The 24377-nt window shown below is 45.5% G+C and overlaps 1 protein-coding gene across 1 annotated transcript in view; it reads right to left on the bottom strand.

Moving 5' to 3' along the window:
* Positions 1-24377, bottom strand: part of FAM174B (family with sequence similarity 174 member B) — a 121024-nt gene that overhangs the window by 41556 nt on the left and 55091 nt on the right. The gene's annotated exons all lie outside the window — the stretch shown is intronic.

The raw sequence follows: 24377 nt of genomic DNA, 5'->3' as shown, positions 1-24377 counted from the left end.
GAAGAGAGCCTTGGGGGCACTCTGCACATGCTCAGTTTGGTGTGTATTGCTAGAGTTTTTTTTTTGTATTATTGGGAGGGTGCATGTGATCAGCACAGGGCCAATCAGCACTATCCAGAGAGAAAGTCAGGGATCATGTAGCCTCATAGGAAAATCAGGGGGAAATGAAAACTCCTCCTACAAGCTTTAACCAGACACCGATAGAAGTCACAAGACTGCTATGTACTGCTGATTAGAAAAAATGAAGTTCCGCTTTAACACCAAATCTCTAACTGGCTGAATCTCGAACAGTGGTTGGATCAGCTTGCTGCCCTTCTCAGAGAGTTCCACGACCCAACAGCCCCAGCTACCTCACTCTAGTTATACTCACCTACACAAAACCCGTCAGTTTTATAAACCTAGGCAAGTAGGGATACACCGATTCCAAGCAAATGCTCCCAATACCGAAACTGATACTTTGTGGTGCGATTTGCATCAATACAAAATAAATGGGGGCAAATTTCACTGCAAAGAATCAATTTGAACAGGAATGTGGTGCATTTCCTGTCCGAATCGCATGCAATTTTCCTTCACTGCTTGTGTGAGTATAAAAAGAAAATTGGCATCTAGTGGGCAGTTTATCGACCACCCTGATGATAGCAAATCAAGGCCACTGGAGGTGCTCACAGGGCTGGAGGTGTTTTAGAGGCGGTCCACCCCCAAGCTGATATCACTTCCGCCGTATACTCACAAAGTTCTGGGGCCCCCATGGGTATAGGGCGGAAGTTTTGCCAGCTTGGGGGTGGACCGCCTCTTTATCTCCTCCAGCCCTGTGACCACCTCCAGCGGCCATGATTTGCTATCATTGGCGGGACCGGGACACTAGAGCTGCACGATTAATCGTCAAGAATTGTTATCGCGATCTTTTTCCCGTTGCGATTCTTGACACAGGGTTTTCTTTGACATAAGAATTTTCTCTCTGCACTTTGGTATACAAAGAATTTCCTCTGCTCTCAGCCAAAAGTCAAAGTCTGGGCAGCCTGCCAAGTTTTGAAAACATTCTTTATCAGTGGAAATTTAAGTCTAAACATTGTATCACATTGACAGACCCGGTTCACACTGGGGCAACTCGTCAGGCGACGCAGCCGCCTGACAAGTCGCATCCCATTCTAGTGAATAGAACCGTTCTAATAGGAGCAACGCAAGTCGCTCCGACTTAGAAAAAGGTTCTTGTACTACTTCGGGGGCGACTCGGGGTGACCTGCATTGACTTCTATACAGAAGTCATTTTGCAAGTCGCCTTAGATGTCGTCTTCATGTCGCCTGGCCGAGTAGCCCGCGAAGTCGTGCCGCCCCCGTGTGAACCGGCTCTCACATCAAAGGAATAAACTTCTGTATGTAAATTAGAAACGTTTAACCACTTAAACACCAAACCTTTTTCTGACAGCTCTTTTCAAGTTAAAATCTTTTTTTTTTTGCTAGAAAATTACTTAGAACCCCCAAACATTATATCATTTTTTAGTAGAGACCCTAGAGAATAAAATGGCGGTAGTTGCAATATTTTATGTTGCACTTTATTTGCACAGCAGTCTTTTTGAATGCAATTTTTTGGGAAAAAATTACTTTCATGAATTAAAAAAAAAAATAAAAAAAAATAAATAGCCAGTAAAGTTAGCCCATTTTATTTTTTTTGTATAAATGTAAAAGATTTTACGTCGTGAGAATCGTAAGAGAATCGTGATCTTCATTCTAAGCAAAAAAAAATCGTGATTCTCATTTTGGCCAGAATCGTGCAGCTCTACGGGACACCTAAGCAAATTTTGCATTTGGCCAGATATACTCATACTAACAAACTGCCCACTAGTTGGCACTTTTTCGCTTTCTATACACACACACACACACACGAGCAGTGGGAGAAATCACATGTGATTTGGACTGAAATCGCACTTCATTCCTGTTCAAACCACATGCAAATCTGTTGTGCCAATTTTTGTTGTATTGGCGCAAATTGTACTGCAAAGTATCCGTACTCGGTATCGGTGAGTACTTAACAGAAGGTATCGGTACTCGCTGATAAAAATTCATTATTGGTGCAACTCTACAGACAAAGACAATTAAACAACTGCCTGTAACTTTAGAAGCTTAGTGCGTTTTTTCACCCATCTGATTAACATCGATGAAGGGCTGAAACAACTAATCGATTATGAAAATAGTTGTCAACTATTTTCATAATCGATTAATCGGCCAGCCGATTAGTTGGCCTGCATACAGAATGCATTATTTGTTTACATATCAGGAAAAACAGTGCAGCACACATACAGATCAGTACACCATCCATACATGCGAGTGCCTGAGAGGTGAATGTGTGAGGAGCAATGCCTCATGGGACATGTAGTCCTGGGCAGGAAGTGAGTGGTTCTAAAGTCAGAAGTTTATTTTACTTTGCTAAATGTAAAAATCGGGTGTACAAAAAAGCAAAAAGCACTGTAGAAACGTATCAAACACAAACTACATAGGTGAGAATCGAGCCTTATGCTGGTGGCCGTATGCAAAAAATCTTTGTACAGGGTGGGCCATTTATATGGATACACCTTAATAAAATGGGAATGGTTGGTGATATTAACTTCCTGTTTGTGGCACATTAGTATATGTAAGGGGGGAAACTTTTCAAGATGGGTGGTGACCATGGCGGCCATTTTGAATCCAACTTTTGTTTTTGGTGTATCCATATAAATGGCCCACCCTGTACATTCGCTGAATAAAAGTATGTAATTTGAAAACTTCACTCGCTTTTAACATCTAGTTTTAAAATTAATGTAATTTCTGAACAAAAGCCACATACACTGTCTGAAAATTTTTTCACTGTCTGAGAATTTTCCCATGTGGTCGAAAAGAACATCGATTTGACCCCACTAACGATTAGAAAATCGAACAAATGTTTTAAAAATGTAATTTATTTTTTTGTAACAAAGACATTTTTTTTGTATTGCCAGCATATAATATATTACAGTTCTGTCTGAAAATCGGCAAAAGTGTCTTTATATTTAAAGAAAAAATATTAAAATTTGATCTCCGAGTCTAATATTTACCAGATTCAACCTCTAAGGCCTCGTACACACGACCAGATCTCCGCTAGAAACGGACCGCTGGACCGTTTCCAGTGGAGATTCCTCCTCCGGATTTGGATCCAATGGCGTGTACACGCCATCGGATCAAAATCCGTGCGGAATTCATCCGCGGTGACGTGTCGCGCCGTCGCCGCGACGATGACGCGGCAACGTTCGCGACGCTGGAAGGTAAGTACTTCCACGCATGCGTCGAATCATTACGACGCATGCGAGGGAGGGGAGCGGACGGATTGATCCGGTGAGTCTGTACAGACCACCGGATCAATCCGCTGGTCCCGATTCAAGCGGATAGGTTTCTTAGCATGCTAAAAAATTTCTATCCGCTTGAAATGGACCGGCCGGATGAATCTCCGCGGATAAATATCCACTAGGCCGTACAGACGACCGGATTTGTCCGCTGGAACTGATCCGCGGATCAATCCCAGCGGATAGATCCGGTCGTGTGTACGGGGCCTAACAATACATACAGTATATATCTCTCCTCTAATAGTATATACAGTTTATCTCTGTTTGTTATTCTCATAGTGGATTCGAGATTTTGCTCCCTAACCATATTGGTTATATTTACCACTGCATATAGATATTTACGAACAAATTGCCTTTTTTTTTTTTAAACGACATACTAACTAAATTATACACCACCATTTTTTTTTTTTTTAAGGTTATTGTCCAATTAGATAATTGGATGACAGACAGCTGCCTCAAACTCAATGGATCCAAAACAGAACTTCTCTTTCTCCACGCAAACCGAAAGACAAACTCTAGGACAACTTTGACACCACCCACCATTCTTGGACAAACCATCACCCCAAGCACCAAAGTCAAAAGTCTCGGAGTCATCTTTGACTCAGACATGACTATGGACGCACAAATAGGATCAGTAGTCAGCGGATCTCACTATCTTCTTCGCTTGGTGCGTAGACTCATCCCGTTCACCCCGGAAGAGGACACAGCAGTAGTAGTTGGAACAATTATCAATTCCCGACTCGACTACGCAAATTCTCTCTACAGCAGCAGCCAGACTAAAAACAGGAAAAAAAACCCAAAAAAAATGGGAATCACCCCGGCCTTGCGGAGTCTACATTGGCTATCCGTAAAGGATCGGGTTACATTCAAGACCCTCTGCCTCAACCACAAATGCACACAAAGAAACGCGCCTCAATATTTATGCGAGAAAATCAAACACTACACCCCTAATCGGGCCCTCCGATCAACGAATCAAAATCTCCACATCCCCAAGTCCCGCTACAAATCTAAAGGAGAACGAAGATTCGCAGTCCAAGGACCACGGCTATGGAACGCTCTACCAACGAACATCCACATGGAAGAAAACCATCGGGCCTTCAGGAAAAAAAACTTAAAGGAACACCAAAATGAAATTTTTTTTATTTAAAAAAAAAAATAACAAACATGTTATACTTCCCTCCACTGTGCAGCTCGTTTTGCACAGAGTGGCCCCGATCCACGTCTTCTGGGGTCCCTCGGCAGGTGTCTCTGGTCCTCTGCGCAAGAACTCCACACATTCATGCGAGGGAGCTCGCGTTGTGTAGAGTCCTTGTGGGCGCGCTCCAGTGATACAGCTGACGGCCATAGCTGCCTACTGTATCACTCGGCCACGCCCCCGGCGCAAGCCAATGGCTGCACTGCTTCAATCGACCAATGAATGAGCCGGGAAGCAGGCCAAGATGTCAGCGCGTTCACGGCGCGGGACTTTTGAGGGGTCAGGTACGTAAACGGGGGGGGGGGGGGGGGGGGGCTGGGGAAGCCGGTATTGTCGGAAGTTTTTTCACCTTAATGCATAGAATGCATTAAAGGGGTTGTAAAGGTAAAAGTTTTTTTACCTTAAAATGCATCCTATGCATTAAGGTAAAAAAACATCTGACAGCAAAGCCCCCCCCCTCCCTGAGTCCCCGTTTTACTTACCTTACGTTCTCATCATCCTGTTTGGTTCCCAGCCTGGCCGTTGATTGGCTAGGCTGGGCGGATTGATAGCAGCGCAGCCATTGGCTGGCGCTGCTGTCAATCACAGCAGATGACGCGGCGTGCCGGGCTGAGTGATATAGTCGGCGGCTATGGCTGCCGCTGTATCACGGGAGCGCGCTCGCAAAAGCTTTCCACCATGCGAGGGAGCTCGCATGAAGGTGGAAAGCTTTTGCGAGGAGGACCCGAGACAGCCGCCGAGGGACCCCAGAAGACAGGATTCGGGGGCCACTCTGTACAAAACGAGCTGCACAGCGGAGGTAAGTATAACATGTTTGTTATTTTTAAAGAAAAAAAAAAAATCTTGCCTTTAGTGTTCCTTTAAGGTGAAAAAAACTTTTACCTTTACAACCCCTTTAAGACTAATCTCTTCTGAAGGACCTGGACGAAGTTGGACAAAAGCGCCCCTTGAGGCGATTCAGTTCGCATTTGTTAGCGCTATACAAGTTACTCGCTCAATATATTAACCAAAGCAATAATCGGCCAACTAATCGATTAGGAAAATAATCGTTAGTTGCAGCACTACATCGAAGTCAAGGCATGCCAACTCTGTTAGGCTGCATTCACACCTAGGCGACAAAACGCCTGAAGCGCGACGCCCGTGCCGCTGGAGGGTAGAATTTTCATTGATGTCTATGAGATGGTTCACATCTCAAACGCCGTACGCCTACCGCCTGAAAACAAGTCCCGGACCCTTTTTTTCAGGTGGCATTGGCATTCGGCCATAGACATCAATGTAAATTCTTTGTGAAAAAAAAAAGTAAACTAATCGCGGCAAAAAATACGCTTCGTACGCGGCGTTACAATGTGAATGGAGCCTTAGGGTGCGATTTATTATTGCATACTGCTATTTCATTCTCAGAGATCATTTTGGAACTGTTAATACAGTCATGTCCTATATACACCTTTACTGGAAAATCTGTTTGAAAACCAAATAAAACAAAATCGAAAAAAAAGGTATGATGGGACTTTAGCATTCTAACACTATTATCTGAAATTACAGTTGGATGTGAAAACATGAATTCCCATTTTAGTACATTTATGAAGCTGGTAAATCTTGTATACAAAAATGATTTTTACTAGTCTGCAAAAACCTAATTTAGACAAACTGTTACATTTTAGAGACACCCAGCCCCTTCCTGAGAAAAAAAATAAAAAAAGTTTCCTCATTTAGAAAAGTATTCGTGAAGAAATGACAAGAATGTCCCATTGTCTGAAACTTCAGGCGATTTATTCATTAGTTATTAAAAAATAAAAATTAAAAAATAAATAAAAAAAGGAAAAAAAGAGATAATTTCAGGAAAGGGAAATGTGAGATCAAAGGTCTGATGAAGGGAACAGTAAAAATCAGCGGCAAATAAACAATGAAAATGAGAGTTTAACTAAATAGTGATGATTAGATTTCACAAGCCGTGTCATCAGGAATCCAAAACAGGATGAAGGTGTGTCCCAGGATCGGTAACAATGGACTTTTCCTGTGTTTGATCTTTTGACTGGTCCCTTGGGGACATATGGATAGAGAGACTGGCATTACAAGTGCCTCATATACACATTAACCACTTAACCCCCGGACCATATTGCTGGTCAAAGACCAGAGCACTTTTTGCGATTCGGCACTGCGTCGCTTTAACTGACAATTGCGCGGTCGTGCGAAGTGGCTCCCAAACAAAATTGGCGTCCTTTTTTCCCCACAAATAGAGCTTTCTTTTGGTGGTATTTGATCACCTCTGCGGTTTTTAGTTTTTGCGCTATAAACAAAAATAGAGCGACAATTTTGAAAAAAATTTTTTTTACTTTTTGCTATAATAAATAACCCCCAAAAATATATAAAAAAAACGATTTTTTCCTCAGTTTAGGCCGATACATATTCTTCTACATATTGTTCGTAAAAAAAAAAAAAAAAAATCGCAATAAACGTTTATTGATTGGTTTGCGCAAAAGTTATAGCGTTTACAAAATAGGGGGTAGTTTTATGGCATTTTTATTTTTATTTTTTTACTAGTAATGGCGGCGATCAGCGATTTTTTTCCGGTACTGTGACATTATGGCGGACACTTTGACACATTTTTGGGACCATTGGCATTTTTATAGCGATCAGTGCTATAAAAATGCATGGGATTACTATAAAAATGCCACTGGCAGGGAAGGGGTTAACACTAGGGGGCGGGGAAGGGGTTAAGTATGTTCCCTGGGTGTGTTCTAACTGTAGGGGGGTGGCCTCACTAGGGGAAATGACTGATCGCTGTTCATACTTTGGACTGGGAGTCCTCGCTCTGTAACGAGCAATCGCCGTTGCCCGGCGGCGATCGCGCCGCCGGGCACGCGCATGGGAGCCGACCCTAGTGGCCGCTTCGAGAGCCGACGTATAGCTACGTGCTCTCGCGCAGGGGAGCACTGGTTGGCAAGTAGTTAAAAAAAGAATTCCAGGTATGGATTGGTAAGTGCTGGGAAAATGTATGAAGGTTTTGCACTGCTTCCCCATGCATTGAGCAGTTTAGAGAAATTCTCACAACCGGCTGTCCTAGATTGGGTGGTTGTCGATAATCCCAGAACCACCTTTATTAGTAGATTTCTCATAGTTATATAGTTGGTAAGTTGTCAGAGGATTGGCAGAGCTTGGGCACCAGAGCATGAGAGACTAGCAGATGTCACACATGATGAGCAGTGTGGGAGTTTATAGCAGACAGTGGCGGTGCTACGATAGTGGGCGCAGGAGCGCCGGCCCCTCTCTCTCCAGCACCGCTACTGAAGTCAACAATACATAGATTCATACGAGGGACAGTGGAGGGAGGATGGCTGACCCGAGAAAGGTAGGTGCCGGGCGGGGGGGGGCAATCTGGTGGTATTTGAGGGGGCAATCTGGCAGCCAACAAATTGGGCCAAAAAAAATAAAAGAAATGCCAATTTTTTTTTTTTTTTAAGACTATTATACGATTAATCGATCAATCAAAACAATAAATCGGCCAACTAATCGATTATGAAAATAATCGTTAGTTGCAGCCCTAATGGTGATCTTGCAGCGAATCCACCGCAGAGACCACTATTATTGTAAACCGGACTGCCGGCTGAAGAGATGGATACCACAGTTATGGCAGCAGCTGCTGCCATAACCGAGATATCCCTCTTCAAAGTGCCAACGTACCGTATTTATCTGCACTTTTTTCCCCCTTAAAATCAGGGGGAAATCGTGGGTGCGCGTTATACGCCGATCCTTGCTGTCTCAGAGCGCTGCCGACAAAGACCGAGCCGAGTGTGTACTGGGTACTCGGCTAGGCTCGGCCACTCTCGACTCCGCCCGCAGCCACGTGAGAGAAGCCGAGAGGAGCCGAACACACCGGAAATCCGGCTCTGCACAGCTCGACCGAGGCACCAAACTCAAACACAACGCTGCAACCCCCGGCAGACGGACACCGGACAAGGCCGCCGATGGACGCGACGCCCAGCAAGACAGCAGACGGACACCGACAAGGCTGGATGGACCCCACGCAAGGCCACAGACGGACGCCGGACAAGACAGCAGACAGACACCGACAAGGCTGAAAGGACCCCACGCAAGGCCGCAGACGGACGCCGGACAAGGCCGCTGATGGACGCCGGGCAAGAAATCCAAAATGTAAGTTTTTTTCCTTAAACTTCCCTTCTAAGCTTGGGGTGCGCGGTATACGCCGATAAATACGGTATATCACGCAATTGTTAGTTAAAGTAGCGCAGTGCCGTATCGCAAAAATTACCTGGTCATTTTCTGGAAGCCAAGTGGTTAAAATTAGTAGAGAGTCCTAAATTCAGGATTTTCTTGCCATAAACATTTCTAAAAATGTACTAAGTTGTCAGGTTTCTCTAATAACCAAAAGCAGCAAGTTTTCCGGAACAGAACATTTTTTCTATTTTAGAAAAAGCTCACATAATTGTGGACAGATCTAATAAATCTACGGGATTGGCCAGGATTGGGGGGCAGGCTGATCAGTCCCAGCATGCAGGAAGGATGTAGTTAACTCTCCTGCACCGGGGGCTGGGTATCTCTGTCTTGTGTAAATTAGGTCATAAAAATGCCAGACCATTTAAAGAAAATCAAATGCTCTTAAAAGCAGCATTAAGTAGTCACACAGCCGTGTGTAAATCAGGCATATAAAAATGTTCCCTTGGGCAACGGATTAAATATTGTCCTGTTCGTGACAATCTGTTCATTAGCTCTATCCATCTCTGCAGAGCAAGAATACTGCAGAGGATGTAAAGTTTCCAAGATTTTTATCAGGAGCACCGGAAACCTATTTGCCGACAGATTCAAAGGACGTTCGTGTTCTTCCTCCGCCAACAGGAAATGTATGCCCATCAAAAAAACGGACATGATCATTGTACCCACTACCTACTGCATGAAATATGGAAATGAGCAACCTTTCCTAGGAAACCCAGCTCTTGTATACATCAACCACTTGAAGATTTTACCCTCTTAATGACCAGCCCATTTTTTTGCGATACGGCACTGCGTTACTTTGACACTTGCACCCAAACACGATTGTTCTTTCCCCCCCACAAATACAGCTTTCTTTCGGTGGTACAGTGGAACCTCAGATTGCGAGTAACGCGGTTAACGAGTGTTTCGCAATACGAGCACTGCATTTTTAAAAAACGTAACTCGAGCACAATTCAGGCCAAAGCGGTGTGCAGTACCGCATTTGGTCTGAGGTGTCCTCGGGCCTTTCCGGCCGTTTATGAGGCTCTTCGGCGCCCTCCCACCTCTGGCCGCATGCGGTATTGCATGCCATTGAAGTCAATGCAGAACAAATAGTTTTTGCTTCCGTTGACTTCAATGGGGAAACTCCCTTTGATATGCGAGTACTTTGGATTACAAGCATTCTCCTGGAACGGATTATGCTCGTAATCCAAGGTTCCACTGTATTTGAACACCTCTGCGGCTTTTATTTTTTTTGCACTATAAAACAAAACAAAAAAAGTTGGGGCCACAATCCGGAAGTGGAAAGAACGTCATTTTACCATAAACCGGCCACGACCAGGTGCGCCTTGCAAGATTTCTGACAGAGGAGTGATAAGAATTATCAGAAGAGTTGTCCAAGAGCCAAGGACCACTTGTGGAGAGCTTCAGAAAGACCTGGAATTAGCAGGTCTATTTGTCTCAAAGAAAACTAAGTAATGAACTCACCTGCCATGGCCTGTATACACGCTCACCACCCAAGACTCCATTGCTGAAGAAAAATGTTGAAGCTCATTTAAAGTTTGCTGCACAACATTTAGACAAGCCTGTGAAATACTGGTAGAATATCGTCTGGACAGACAAGACCAAAATTGAACTCTTTGGATGCCATAATACACACCATGTTTGGAGGTCAAATGGCACATCACCCCAAAAACACCCCCCATACCAACAGTGAAGTTTAGAGGTGGGACCATCATGGCGTGGGGCCGATTTTCAACAAAATCCGGGCGACCGGTCACAATTGCGACAAGAAATTGTGACCTGGTGCCTGGGGAAGTTTAGGGCTGCAGAAGGCCGCAAAGCCGCGGCCTCAATTACCGGCCGGCGGGGCGCAATCGCGGCGGGCCTGCGCCCGCTGGTAATTAAGGCCGCGGCCTTCACAGAAGGAAGCCAAGGCCTGCAGAAGAGCGCAAAGCCGCGGCCTCAATTACCGTGTGGCGCGGGCCGGCCGGTAATTGAGGCAGCGGCTTTGCGGCCTTCACAGAAGGAAGCTGAGGCCTGAAGAAGGAATCTAGGCATGGCCATCTTGTGGTGGCTGGTGGCATTACAGGTTACATTACAAGTAGCAAAAAACAGCAGTTCTAATGTGTTTTTTCACTGTTTTCACTGCCATCGCCTTCCCTCTAATTAGAACCCCCAAACATTATATATATTTTTTATTCTAACACCCTAAAGAATAAAATGGCGATCGTTGCAATACTTTCTGTCACACCGTATTTGCGCAGCGGTCTTACAAGCGCACTTTTTTGGGGAAAAAAAAGAGATTTTTAATACAGCTTACCTGTAAAATCTTTTTCTTGGAGTACATCACGGGACACAGAGCGGCATTCATTACTATATGGGTTATATGGAGTACCTTCAGGTGTAGACACTGGCAATCTCAAACAGGAAATGCCCCTCCCTATATAACCCCCTCCCATAGGAGGAGTACCTCAGTTTTGTAGCAAGCAGTATGCCTCCCAAAATGGTCCTCAAAAAAGAGGGGTGGGAGCTCTGTGTCCCGTGATGTACTCCAAGAAAAAGATTTTACAGGTAAGCTGTATTAAAAATCTCTTTTTCTTTATCGTACATCACGGGACACAGAGCGGCATTCATTACTATATGGGATGTTCCAAAGCAATGCTTACAATGAGGGGAGGGAGAACATCTCCAAGACAAAAGGATTTAATTTAGAGATATACTCAAATCATAATAAATCCAACTTAGTTGAGAAAAATAAAATTTTTAAATTTAACTCGAACAAGAGGAGCCCCCGGAATCCGAGGGTCTCAAACTGCAGCCTGCAGCACTGCCTGCCCGAAGGCAGTATCAGTATTCCTTCTTACGTCCAACTTGTAGAATTTTGTAAACGTGTGGACAGAAGACCAGGTTGCCGCCTTGCAAACTTGAGCCATAGAGATCTGGTGGTGTGCTGCCCAGGAGGCGCCCATGGCTCTAGTAGAATGAGCCTTTAATGATACTGGAGGAGGCAACCCTTTCAAGCCGTAGGCCTGAGTGATTAATTGCTTAATCCACCTAGAAATGGTGGACTTTGCAGCTGCCTGCCCCTTCTTGGGCCCATCCGGTAGAATGAACAGCACATCTGTCTTCCAGATCTTCTTTGTAGCTTTAAGATAGGCCTTCATGGCCCTGACAATATCCAAGGTATGCAGCAACCCTTCCTTTCTGGAAGTAGGTTTAGGGAAGAAGGATGGTAATACCAAATCCTGGTTCAAATGAAAACTGGATATGACCTTCGGAAGGAAGGAAGGATGAGGGCGGAGAACGACCCTGTCCTTATGAAAAACAAGATATGGTTCCTTACAGGATAAGGCTGCCAGCTCCGAAACTCTTCTTGCGGAAACTATGGCAACCAAAAATACTAACTTCCTTGTCAGTAGAACCAAAGGAATATCAGCCAACGGCTCAAACGGTTGTTTCTGTAAACTTGACAGAACAAGATTTAAATCCCACGGACAAAGCGGGGATTTAACTGGAGGTCTAATACGTAAGACCCCTTGAAGGAAGGTCTTAACCAGCGAGTGGGTGGCCAGCGGCCGCTGAAACCACACTGACAGAGCAGAAATCTGTCCTTTGATTGTGCTTAATGCCAATCCTTTATCCACTCCTAGCTGGAGAAAACTTAATACTCTATCGATGGTAAATTTGCGAGAAAGCCATCGCTTGGACTCACACCAGCCTACATAGGCCTTCCAGACCCTGTAATAAATCACCCTAGAGACCGGTTTCCTGGCTCTGATTAGGGTAGAGATTACTTTCTGAGACAGACCTCTACCCCTGAGAATCAGGGATTCAGCTTCCAGGCCGTCAAATTTAGATGCCGTAAGGCAGGGTGGAGGATCGGACCTTGCGATAGCAGGTCTGGCCGTAGAGGAAGAGTCCAAGGGTCTCCCACTACCATCCTTAAGATTAGTGAGTACCATGCCCTTCTGGGCCATGCTGGAGCTACCAGGATGACTGGTATGTGCTCCACCCGGAGCCTGCGCAGCAGGCGGGGGTAGTAACTGGAGCGGGGGAAACGCATAAAGAAGTTTGAACTGATGCCAAGGGCAAACCAACGCATCGGTTCCGCAGGCCATCGGATCCCTTGAGCGGGACATGAACCTGTCTAGTTTCTTGTTGAGTCTCGATGCCATGATATCCACGTCCGGCACTCCCCATCTTTGGCAGAGTGCTTGAAAGACTAGTGGATGCAGAGACCATTCCCCGGCCATAGAGTCTGGCGGCTTAAGAAGTCCGCCTGAAAGTTGTCCACTCCTGGAATGAATATTGCCGATATGCAGGGCACATGAGCCTCTGCCCATAGAAGAATCAAGCTCACCTCTCTCTGAGCGGCTTGACTCCTGGTTCCCCCTTGGTGATTTATGTATGCCACGGCCGTGGCATTGTCTGATTGAATTCTCACCGGGAACCCCTGCAATTTTGACGTCCAAGCCCTGAGGGCTAGTCGAGCAGCTCTGAGCTCCAAGATGTTGATGGGCAACTGCTTCTCTGGCTTTGCCCAAGTACCTTGGCGAGTGCAACCATCCAAAATTGCTCCCCAGCCCGTCAGGCTGGCGTCTGTGGTCACTATCTTCCAAGCCACTGGGCTGAAAGACCTCCCCTTCAGTAGATTCTGAGGGTCTAACCACCAACACAGACTTTGTCGGACTCTTGATGAGAGCGGCAACGGGATATCCAAGGCCTGTGGCCTTCTGCTCCATGCTGACAGGATGGCTGCCTGTAGGATGCGAGTGTGGCTCTGGGCGTATGGTACCCGCCTCGAATGTGGCCACCATCTTGCCTAGTAACCTCATACATAGGCGAATAGTCGGTTCTTTCTTGCTTAGAACCAGTAGGATTAATTCCTTGATGGCTTTTACCTTCCTTAGAGGTAGGAACACTCCTTGTTGTTCTGTGTCTAATCTCATGCCGAGATATTCCAACTGCTTTGTGGGCTGGAAAGCTGACTTTTCTCGATTTAGGACCCAGCCGAACCTCTCGAGGTATTGGACCGTGAGGGCCACTGCTCGCTCCAAGCCGGGAGACGAGTGATCTATGACTAGGAGGTCGTCCAGGTATGCTAGGATCGTGACCCCTTGGATCCTTAGTTTGGCTAGGATTGGGGCTAGGACCTTCGTGAACACCCGGGGGGCCGTAGCCAACCCGAAGGGAAGCGCCACGAATTGGAAGTGACGCGAAGCCACCATGAAGCGTAGATATCTTTGATGTGGCTGATAAATTGGAACATGAAGGTAGGCATCCTTTATGTCTATGGACGCCATGAAGTCGTCCTTCTGGAGTGTGGCAGCTGCTGACCGCACGGATTCCATCCGAAATGAGCGGATCTTTAGATATGCATTTACCATCTTTAGGTCCAAAATTGGCCTGACATCTCCATTGGATTTTGGGATGATGAATAGGTTGGAGTAGAAACCCAGCCCCTGTTCCAGGACTGGTACCTCTACTATTACTTCCTGGGAAAGTAGATGATCTAATGCCGATCTTAATGCGGCTCCCTTTTCCGGATCGTTTGGAATCCTCGACTTCTGGAAATGAGGAGGAGGAAACCTTAGGAAATCTAATTTGTAGCCTGTGGCCACGGAAGACCGTACCCACTCGTCGGGAATGCTGGCTTCCCAAATCTCTGAAAAGAGTCGCAGCCTTCCCCCCACCTTCGTGGGTGGGGGCGCCCCTTCATAAGGTTGGCTTGGGGGCTGGTTTTGCTGGTTTGCGAAACCACTGCCTTTTGCCTCTAACAGCCTGTCCTTGTGATCTGCTGTTGAAGCCGAAGTTTGCTTTTGCAGGAGGCCGTCGATACTGCTTGGCATTAGAGGGCCCCTGCCCAGGGGAATACTGTCGTTTAAAACGCAGGTCCCTGAACCTTCTTCTTAGTTGGCAAGAGAGTACTCTTGCCGTTTGAAATGGTCTGAATGTATTTATCTAGGTCTTCTCCGAAGAGTCGTCCTCCATGGAAGGGGAACCCTACCAGGAGCTTCTTGCATGGGGGCTCAGCCTCCCAGCTTTTTAACCATAAGAGTCTTCTCATATGGATAAGGGATAACGATAAACGTGACGCTTGCTGGATAGAATCCTTGATTGCGTCTACCGTAAAACATATGGCCTTAGGGACATCCGAAAATTTTTCTGCCTGCTGGGCCGGAATAAGCTTAAGCATCTGCTTAAATTGATCCGATAATGCTTGAGCGACCCCAATCGCAGCCACAGCTGGCTGTACTACTGCCCCTGCAGTAGTGAAGGAGTTCTTAAGTAGTGCTTCCAAGCGCTTATCAACTGGATCCTTGAACACCTGTATGTTTTCTACAGGGCATGTTAACGATCTGTTAACACATGAGATGGCTGCGTCCACTGCAGGAGTAGCCCATCTTTTGGAAAATTTTTCTTCCATAGGATATAGGACAGAGAACCTTTTAGGTGGTAAGAAGATCTTATCTGGCTTGTTCCAATCTTGGAACAAAATTCCCTCTAATAGAGGATGGATCGGAAACACAGCATTGCTTTGAGGCGCCCTCAGTGAGCCCAAAGCTGAAACCGTCGATACCTGGAGATCTGGTACTGGCAAGTTGAATGCCCTATGGACCAAGTCCTATGAATCCACCAGCTCTCCCTCAGGGAGACTGCCCCAGACTCCTGTATCCGGGTCTTCGATCCCTGAACCTACTTGGTCCTTGTCCAAGAGGTCGTCCAATTCCCCTGAGGAAAGGACCTCCTCTTCTGAGGGTCCGCGCTCGGGCGACGGAGATCTATTCCGCTTACTGCCCCGCATAGCTGCGGCTATCATTTTTCCCATGCTTTTCTGCATCTCTTTTAAAGAGGTGAGTAATACCTCCTCCGTGACCATCTTAGGGTTGGACTGACCCGCGTCAGCTCCAGCCCCAGATCCCGATGGCCCCAAGGCTCCCTGTAGGGAAAACAGCGGCATACCATGGTACAATACCGAGGTACACCTGCTACCTATTGGTATTTGGAACTATAAAAGTTAATTGTCCAAACACCTGTTTGGGGGATAAAAAAATGCTTCCTCTCCCCTAGATGACTTTTTTTTTTTATTTTTTTTTTTCGTTTTTTGTTTCAAATCCAGGAAAGAAAAAACATTCTGTCCCCCTGAGTAGTATTGCAAAGAAAAACTATGAGATGGAAAAGAAACAGCCTATTTCTAGGCTTGAAAAAACAGTCCTCTGAAGACTGCAATATCCTTTCTGGCCACTGTGTGTCCTCGGCGCCCCGTGCTCTGCTCTGGTCTTTCTCCTCAGTTCCAAAGTATTGAATGGAACAAACAAACAAGGAAGGGCCGCCCCTTCCTTTAAGCCACTGACCCGCCCTTCCCCCCCCAGCCATCTCAAACAGGAAATGCCCCTCCCGACAGGGGGAGGGGGGGGGGATTTTGGGAGGAAGGGACCTCTCTGTTCCAGCAAACTGCAGCCTGCAGCCTGGAACCATGAGGAGGTCAGCGTTTTGCCTGCTTGCAGGCTCTGAGGAGGAAGACTGAATGGAGCATCGCCTGGAGGCCTGCAGGTAAGCAAAGCTCTCTGACACACACATATATTTTTATATAACACAGGCCCCACTCAATGCTTTTCCAACACTACAAGGGAGGTCACATCTTATGGGGAATAATACATAGAGAGCCATCCTATCTTTATGATATGTGACTAGTTTGCCAGATGCAGTGCATAACTTTAGGCATGTCCCCTGTGACCCCCCAGAAAAAAACCTGCTAAGAACCAAGTTCCGCAAGTTTTCCCCTCACTTACCTGCTCCATGCCGCAGGACTTTGCCAAGCAAGAGGCCCAATCTTCCCCCATCTCCGTGGGGATGTCTAGACCTTCAGGCCCTGGGTTCCTATGAAGGATCCACTGTCCTGGGCCCATATAGCACCCTGGCAACAGAAAACTTTAGGTACGCAAAGGTTTCTAAGTTCTGGGCCCAGGGTCCAGCTCTCTAAAAAGAAAAGCATTATGGGCTATACCCCAAGGGTTTGGGGTCCGGTTACTGACCACTTTAGCGCTGAGGCTTTTTTGGACAGAACCGGTAGCTCACCTAATCCCAAGGATGCGGAGGCAAGCTAAACCATGACTAACACCTAAGACACTGGCGTAAAAACTGAGGTACTCCTCCTATGGGAGGGGGTTATATAGGGAGGGGCATTTCCTGTTTGAGATTGCCAGTGTCTACACCTGAAGGTACTCCATATAACCCATATAGTAATGAATGCCGCTCTGTGTCCCGTGATGTACGATAAAGAAATACACTTTTTTTAATTAAAAAATAAGACAACAGTAAAGTTATCCCCATTTTTTTTTATATTATGAAAGATAATGTTACGCTGAGTAAATTCATACCCAACATGTCACGCTTCAAAATTGCGTCCGCTCGTGGAATGCCGACAAACTTTTACCCTTTAAAATCTTCATAGGCGACGTTTAAAAAAATCTACAGGCAGGGGCGGACTGACCATTCGGTCAGTCGGGCACTGCCCGAGGGCCCCGTGGTGGGAGGGCCCGGCTCAGTCCGCCCTTGGAGGTGCCTGCAGCAGCGTCAGCTTCTATGTCTACACAATACACAAAAAAAAAACGTACTCTGTACCCCCGAGATGCCTTGAGTTGAACCATTAAATTCTGGGTGGGTGATGTGACTATTGTAGGCTCGCTCCGCTCGGGAGGTATGAGCTGCCGCGGATGGATGGCTCAGAGCCGTGCGGGGATGTACAGTCACTGTGACAGGCGCTCCGGCCACCTCTCCCCCCTGTGGAATTCAGCTGAGGGGGCGGGGCCATAAGTCACTGCCGCGGAGGATTGTCTGAACTTAGGAGCTGCTGGACTCGGAGGCAGAGCAGACATAATTGCACAGACACAGGAACGAACGGCATCCACGCTGACCTGCCTTGTGTGAAGAAGCAGGTCAGTGTCATAAATAATGAAAGCACTGTGATTACAGTTACTGTGACAGTCTAATCTGTGTTATAAGAGCCATGCTGAATTGATTGTTTCTTTACATTCTTGCCCTGTGCTGTGACAGTGGGCTTATTTACCAGGTAGCAGGTCAGGTCAGGACAGGACAGTTGCTATTTACTAGTGCACATGATGAGCCATCCATCCCGGCCAGCTCATACCTCCCGACCCTCTCTTACAACAGCCACATCATCTTAGCTAGTGGGATTTAATGGTTCAAGGCACTACTTTCTCGGGGTTACAGACTCAGTTTTTTTTATTGTGTATGATAAGCTGCCGCTGCTGCGGGCACCTCCAGGGGCGGACTGAGCCGGCCCGGTCCCTCCCACCATGGGACCCTCGGGCAGTGCCGAATGGTCAGTCCACCCCTGCACACCAAATGGTGAGTCCGCCCCTGCACACTGATATTTGGTACACTGAATGCCACTCAGTGTATAGATATCAGTGTTATATATAGGGAATAGCACTTAGACCTGGTTCACATTGAAGAAATTTACCATGCGATTTGACATGTCAAATCGCATGGCAATGGCACTACCCGAATCGGTGCAATGCCCCATTTGTGGCGCTGCACCAATTCCTAAAAGTAGTTTCTGTACAACTTTTGGCGACTTCTTGGTGCAATTTCCATAGACATCTGTGCAGCAACCCGCACAGATGTCTCTGAAATCACCCGCCAAATTCGCACTGACATGCGGGTATGAAATCGTGCGAGTTTAGCTGAACTGTCTCTCACAATTTCATTCCCGCTGTCAGTGTGAACCTGCACTAAGGCCCGATTCACATCTATGGCATTTTTTGTGCTTTTTGCATTTTGCAGATTTGCACAACAATCCATTTATCATGGTTTCCTATGGAACACGTTCTGTAGTGCAAATCTGCAAAATGCAAAAAAGCACTAAAAATGCCATAGGTGTGAATCCAGCCTAAGTGAGTGTTATTCCCTATATATATTCCTTACGTTGGTGGTCAGTAGGAAGAATGTCCCTTACATTGGTGGTCAGTAGGAAGAATGTTCCTTACATTGGTGATCAGTGGGAAGAATGTCCCTTACATTGGTGATCAGTGGGAAGAATGCTCCTTACATTGGTGATCAGTGGGAAGAATGTCCCTTACATTGGTGGTCAGTAGGAAGAATGTTCCTTACATTGGTGATCAGTGGGAAGAATGTCCCTTACATTGGTGATCAGTAGGAAGAATGTTCCTTACATTGGTGATCAGTGGGAAGAATGTCCCTTACATTGGTGGTCAGTAGGAAGAATGTCCCTTACATTGGTGATCAGTGAGAAGAATGATCCTTACATTGGTGATCAGTGGGAAGAATGTCCCTTACATTGGTGATCAGTGAGAAGAATGTCCCTTACATTGGTGATCAGTGGCAAGAATATCCCTTACATTGGTGATCAGTGTGAAGAATGTCCCTTAGATTGGTGATCAGTGAGAAGAATGCTCCTTACATTGGTGATTAGTGGGAAGAATGTCCCTTACATTGGTGATTAGTGGGAAGAATGTTCCTTACATTGGTGATCAGTGAGAAGAATGTTCCTTACATTGGTGATCAGTGGGAAGAATGCTCCTTACATTGGTGATCAGTGGGAAGAATGCTCCTTACATTGGTGATCAGTGGGAAGAATGCTCCTTACATTGGTGATCAGTGGGAAGAATGTTCCTTACATTGGTGATCAGTGGGAAGAATGTTCCTTACATTGGTGATCAGTGAGAAGAATGTTCCTTACATTGGTGATCAGTGGGAAGAATGCTCCTTACATTGGTGATCAGTGAGAAGAATGTTCCTTACATTGGTGATCAGTGAGAAGAATGTCCCTTACATTGGTGATCAGTAAGAAGAATGCCCATTACATTGGTGATCAGTAAGAAGAATGCCCCTTACATTGGTGATCAGTGAGAAGAATGTCCCTTACATTGGTGATCAGTGGGAAGAATGTCCCTTACATTGGTGATCAGTGGGAAGAATGTTCCTTGCATTGGTGATCAGTGGGAAGAATGTCCCTTACATTGGTGATCAGTGAGAAGAATGTTCCCTTACATTGGTGATCAGTGGGAAGAATGTCCCTTACATTGGTGATCAGTGAGAAGAATGTCCCTTACATTGGTGATCAGTGAGAAGAATGTTTCTTACATTGGTGATCAGTGAGAAGAATGTCCCTTACATTGGTGATCAGTGAGAAGAATGTCCCTTACATTGGTGATCAGTGAGAAGAATGCCTATAACATTGGTGATCAGTGGGAAGAATGTTCCTTACATTGGTGATCAGTGGGAAGAATGTTCCTTACATTGGTGATCAGTGGGAAGAATGTCCCTTACATTGGTGATCAGTGAGAAGAATGTCCCTTACATTGGTGATCAGTGAGAAGAATGTCCCTTACATTGGTGATCAGTGAGAAGAATGTCCCTTACATTGGTGATCAGTGGGAAAAATGTTTTAATTCCTATAATAAACATTTATTTTGAACATTGTGTAGAGAAATTGTTTGAACGCATGCAATGTGGGCAGTGCAATATGTAGGTGGGACTTTGTGTGAATGTAGCTTTAACATGGGCGGAGACACAGGGGGCCCCATGATCTTTTTTTGCCCGGGGGCCCCATGAGCTGTCAGTCCGCCCCTGTCTACAGGTTGCATGTTTTGAGTTACAGAGGAGGGCTCTACCAATCGTGGCGATACCTCACATGTGTGGTTTGAATACCGATTACATATGCGGGCGCTGCTCACGTATGTTTTCGCTTCTGCGCGCAAGCTCATCAGGACGGGGTGCGTTTTCTGGCTCCTAACTTTTTTAGCTGGCTCCTAGATTCCAAGCAAATTTGTCAAACCCTGCATGATACTGGCAAACTTCATATCATTGAAGGAAGGATGAACGAAAAAATGTACCAAGACATTCTTGATAAAAATCTGCCGCAATCTACCAGGATGATGAAGAAGAAACGAGGGAGGACAATCCAGCAAGACAATAATCCCAAACACAAAGCCTGGAAACTCTCAGTGCCGGTTCACACTACCGCGATTTGGGATCAGACTTGTGACGTCTCAAATCGCGCTACATAAGAAATTCCATTGAAGTGAATGAGAGAAAAGGTTCCTGTACTACTTCAAGGCAACTTGTACCCATTGATTTCAATGAAAGTTGCATCCAAATTCAGATCACTGTCTTAACTGAAGCAACTTTACAGGAAGAGAAAATGGTTCGCAGGCAAAGCCCTCCCTCCCACAGAGCTGATTATTGTTTGATTGGCCACTGGCAAAGTTGCTTGTTCTGGAGGCGACTTGAAGTTGCCTTGCAAAGTCATGCCGACTTTCATGACGCTGTAGTGTGAACCGGCACTTAACCACTTCAGCCCCGGACCATATTGCTGGTCAATGACCAGGCCCACTTGCTGCGATTCGGCACTGCGTCGCTTTAACTGACAATTGCACGGTCGTGCGATGTGGCTCCCAAACAAAATTGGCGTCCTTTTTTTCCCACAAATAGAGCTTTCTTTTGGTGGTATTTGATCACCTCTGCGGTTTTTATTTTTTGCGCTATAAACAAAAATAGAGCGACAATTTTGAAAAAAATCCATTTTTACTTTTTGCTTTAATAAATATCCCCCAAAATTATATATATATATATATATATATATATATATATATATAAATAAATAAAAATCACAATAAGCGTTTATCGATTGGTTCACGCAAAAGTTATAGCGTTTACAAAATAGGGGACAGTTTTATGGCATTTTTAATAATATTTTTTTTTTACTAGTAATGGCGGCTTCATTATGGCGGACACTTCGGACACATTTTTGGGACCATTGGCATTTTTATAGCGATCAGTGCTATAAAAATGCATTGATTACTATAAAAATGCCACTGGCAGGGAAGGGGTTATCACTAGGGGGCGGGGAAGGGGTTAATCATGTTCCCTGGGTGTGTTCTAACTGAAGGGGGGGTGGGACTGACTAGGGGAAATGACAGATCGCTGTTCATACATTGTATGTACATACGATCCGTCATTTCCCCACCTGACAGGACCGGGAGCTGTGTGTTACATACACAGCTCCCGGTTCTCACTCTGTAACGAGCGATCGTGGGTGCCTGGGCACGCACGTCGGGGCGTGTGCGCCCCTATTGGCTGAACAGCGAGATGACGTATAGCTACGTGATCTCGCCCAGCCGTGCTGACCTGCCGCCGTATTACGGCGGCAGCTGGTCGGCAAGTAGTTAATTGGTTCCAAAAAAAGAAAATAAAGCTGCTAGAATGGCCCAGCCAATCACCTGACTTGAATTCAATAGAAAAATCAATTGGAAGAACTAAAGATCAGAGTTCATGGAAGAGGCCAACAGAACCTTGAAGACTGTGTGGAAGAATGGGCCAAAATCACACCTCAGCAAAGCATGCGACTCGTTTCTCCATACAGGAGGCGTCTTGAAGCTGTGATTACCAACAAAGGATTTTGTATGAAGTATTAAATACATTTCAGTTGGTGTGTTCAATACTTTTTCCCTGTTCAATTCCATTTTATTACACACAACTTAATTTTGAACGTATTTGTTTTGGCGTCTTTATGGCCCAGATTCAAGAAGCTATTGCGCCCGCGCAACCATAGGTTGCGCGGCGCAATAGGTGTTTTGCTCCCGCGTAGCGAATGCCCCTGATTCAGGAACATCGCTACGCGGACTGCAGCCTAGGATATGACAGGCATAAGCCTCCTTATGCATTATTGCGTTTTCCACTAGGGGGCGCGGCCATTGTGATCGGCGTATAGTATGCAAATTGCATACTACCACCGATTCACAAAAGTTGCGCGGGCCCTGCGCACGCAAGGTACGGAGTTTCCGTACGGTGACTTTAGCGCAAGGTTGCTCCTGCTGTAGCAGGGGCAGCCAATGCTAAAGTATAGCCGCCCTTCCCGCTCGTGAAATTTAAATTTCACGTCGTTTACGTAAGTGATTCGTGAATGGCGCTGGACGCCATTCACGTTCACTTAGAAGCAAATGACGTCCTTGCGACGTCATTTGCCGCAATGCACGCCGGGAAAGTTTCCCGACGGAGCATGCGCTGTTCACTCGGCGCGGGAGCGCGTTTAATTTAAATGATTCCCGCCCCCGGCGGGATCATTTACATTAGGCACCCTTACGCCCGGCTATTTAGCATAGCGCCCGCGCAATTTACGGAGCTACTGCTCCGTGAATCGCGGGAATATCAAAATATTTGCGTGGGTGCAGAGCAAAAATCGTTTCCCTTTGCCCACGCAAATATTGCGTGGATCTACCTGAATCTGGGCCTTTATATGTATAGATTGCATAGGTTGTTACCGATATGTGGTGAAAATTTCATGTCAATCGCACCTTCAGAAATATATTTACCTAGAAAAATGTTGACGTGTTCAATAACTATTCTACCCAACTTATGTGGATTACAGGTTTCTTACACCTGCCAAGTTTCCCACGACCACTATGTATGTTTCTAGCTTCAAACGGAGTTCCGTCTAATTGTAATTATTTTTTAAAAGTCAGCAGCGACAAAATACTGGAGCTGCTGACTTTTAAAATAAGGACACTTACCTGTCCAGGGCACCCACGATGTCGGCACTCGAAGCCAACCTATCCCTCGGCTCTCGCCACCATCTTCGGTAAGCCCACGGTTCATAATGTGAAAACCCTCGACATAAACCATATACAACCAAGGCTGTTGTACATTTGCTCCACAACCTTCATACATTCGACAATCTCTTAACCACTTGATCTCCAGGCCTTTTTAATTTTTTCTTACACTTTTGTTTACATGTAAAAATCTGTATTTTTTGCTAGAAAATACAATAATGTTTGGAATAGTTGGGAAATTTTAATGCAAAAAAAATAAATAAAACACATTACATAACATCATTTTTTGTATCAAAGATGATGATGGTACGCAGAGTAAATAGATACCAAACATGTCATGCTTTAAAATTGCACACGTCCCCCCGCAATGGCGACAAACAACTACATTTTACTATCCATACCACCTCAATACAGTGCATTTTCACCCCCTTCCTGCCCAAGCCATTTTTCAGCGCTGTCAAACTTTAAATGACAATTGTACCCAAATGAAATTTTTATCATTTTTTTCCCACAGATAGAGCTTTCATTTGATGGTATTAGATCATCTGTACGTTTTTTTTTTTTTTTAACAATTTTTTTCTCAATTTAGGCCGATATGTATTCTTCTAGATTTTTTTTTTTTTTACCAAAAATTAACACAATAAGCGTATATTGATTGATTTACGCAAAAGTTATAGCTTCTACAAAATAAGGGATAGATTTATAGCATTTTCATTATTATTTTTTACTAGTAATGGCGGCGATCTGCGATGTTTACCATGACTGTGATATTGCGGCGACATATCGGACACTTGACACATTTTTGAAACCATTCACATTTATACAGCGATCCGTTCTATAAAAATGCACTGATTACTGTATAAATGTGAGAGGCAGGGAAGGGGTTAATCACTAGGGGGCGATCAAGAGGTTAAATATGTTACCTAGGGAGTGATTCTAACTGTAGGCGGAAGGGACTCACAAGGGGAGGAGACCGATCGGTGTTCCTCTGTACTGGGAACACACCATTGGTCCCCTCTC

Source organism: Rana temporaria, chromosome 3 (assembly GCF_905171775.1).
Source record: "Rana temporaria chromosome 3, aRanTem1.1, whole genome shotgun sequence".
NCBI lineage: Eukaryota > Metazoa > Chordata > Amphibia > Anura > Ranidae > Rana > Rana temporaria.
This window is presented reverse-complemented; position numbering and strand designations above follow the sequence as displayed.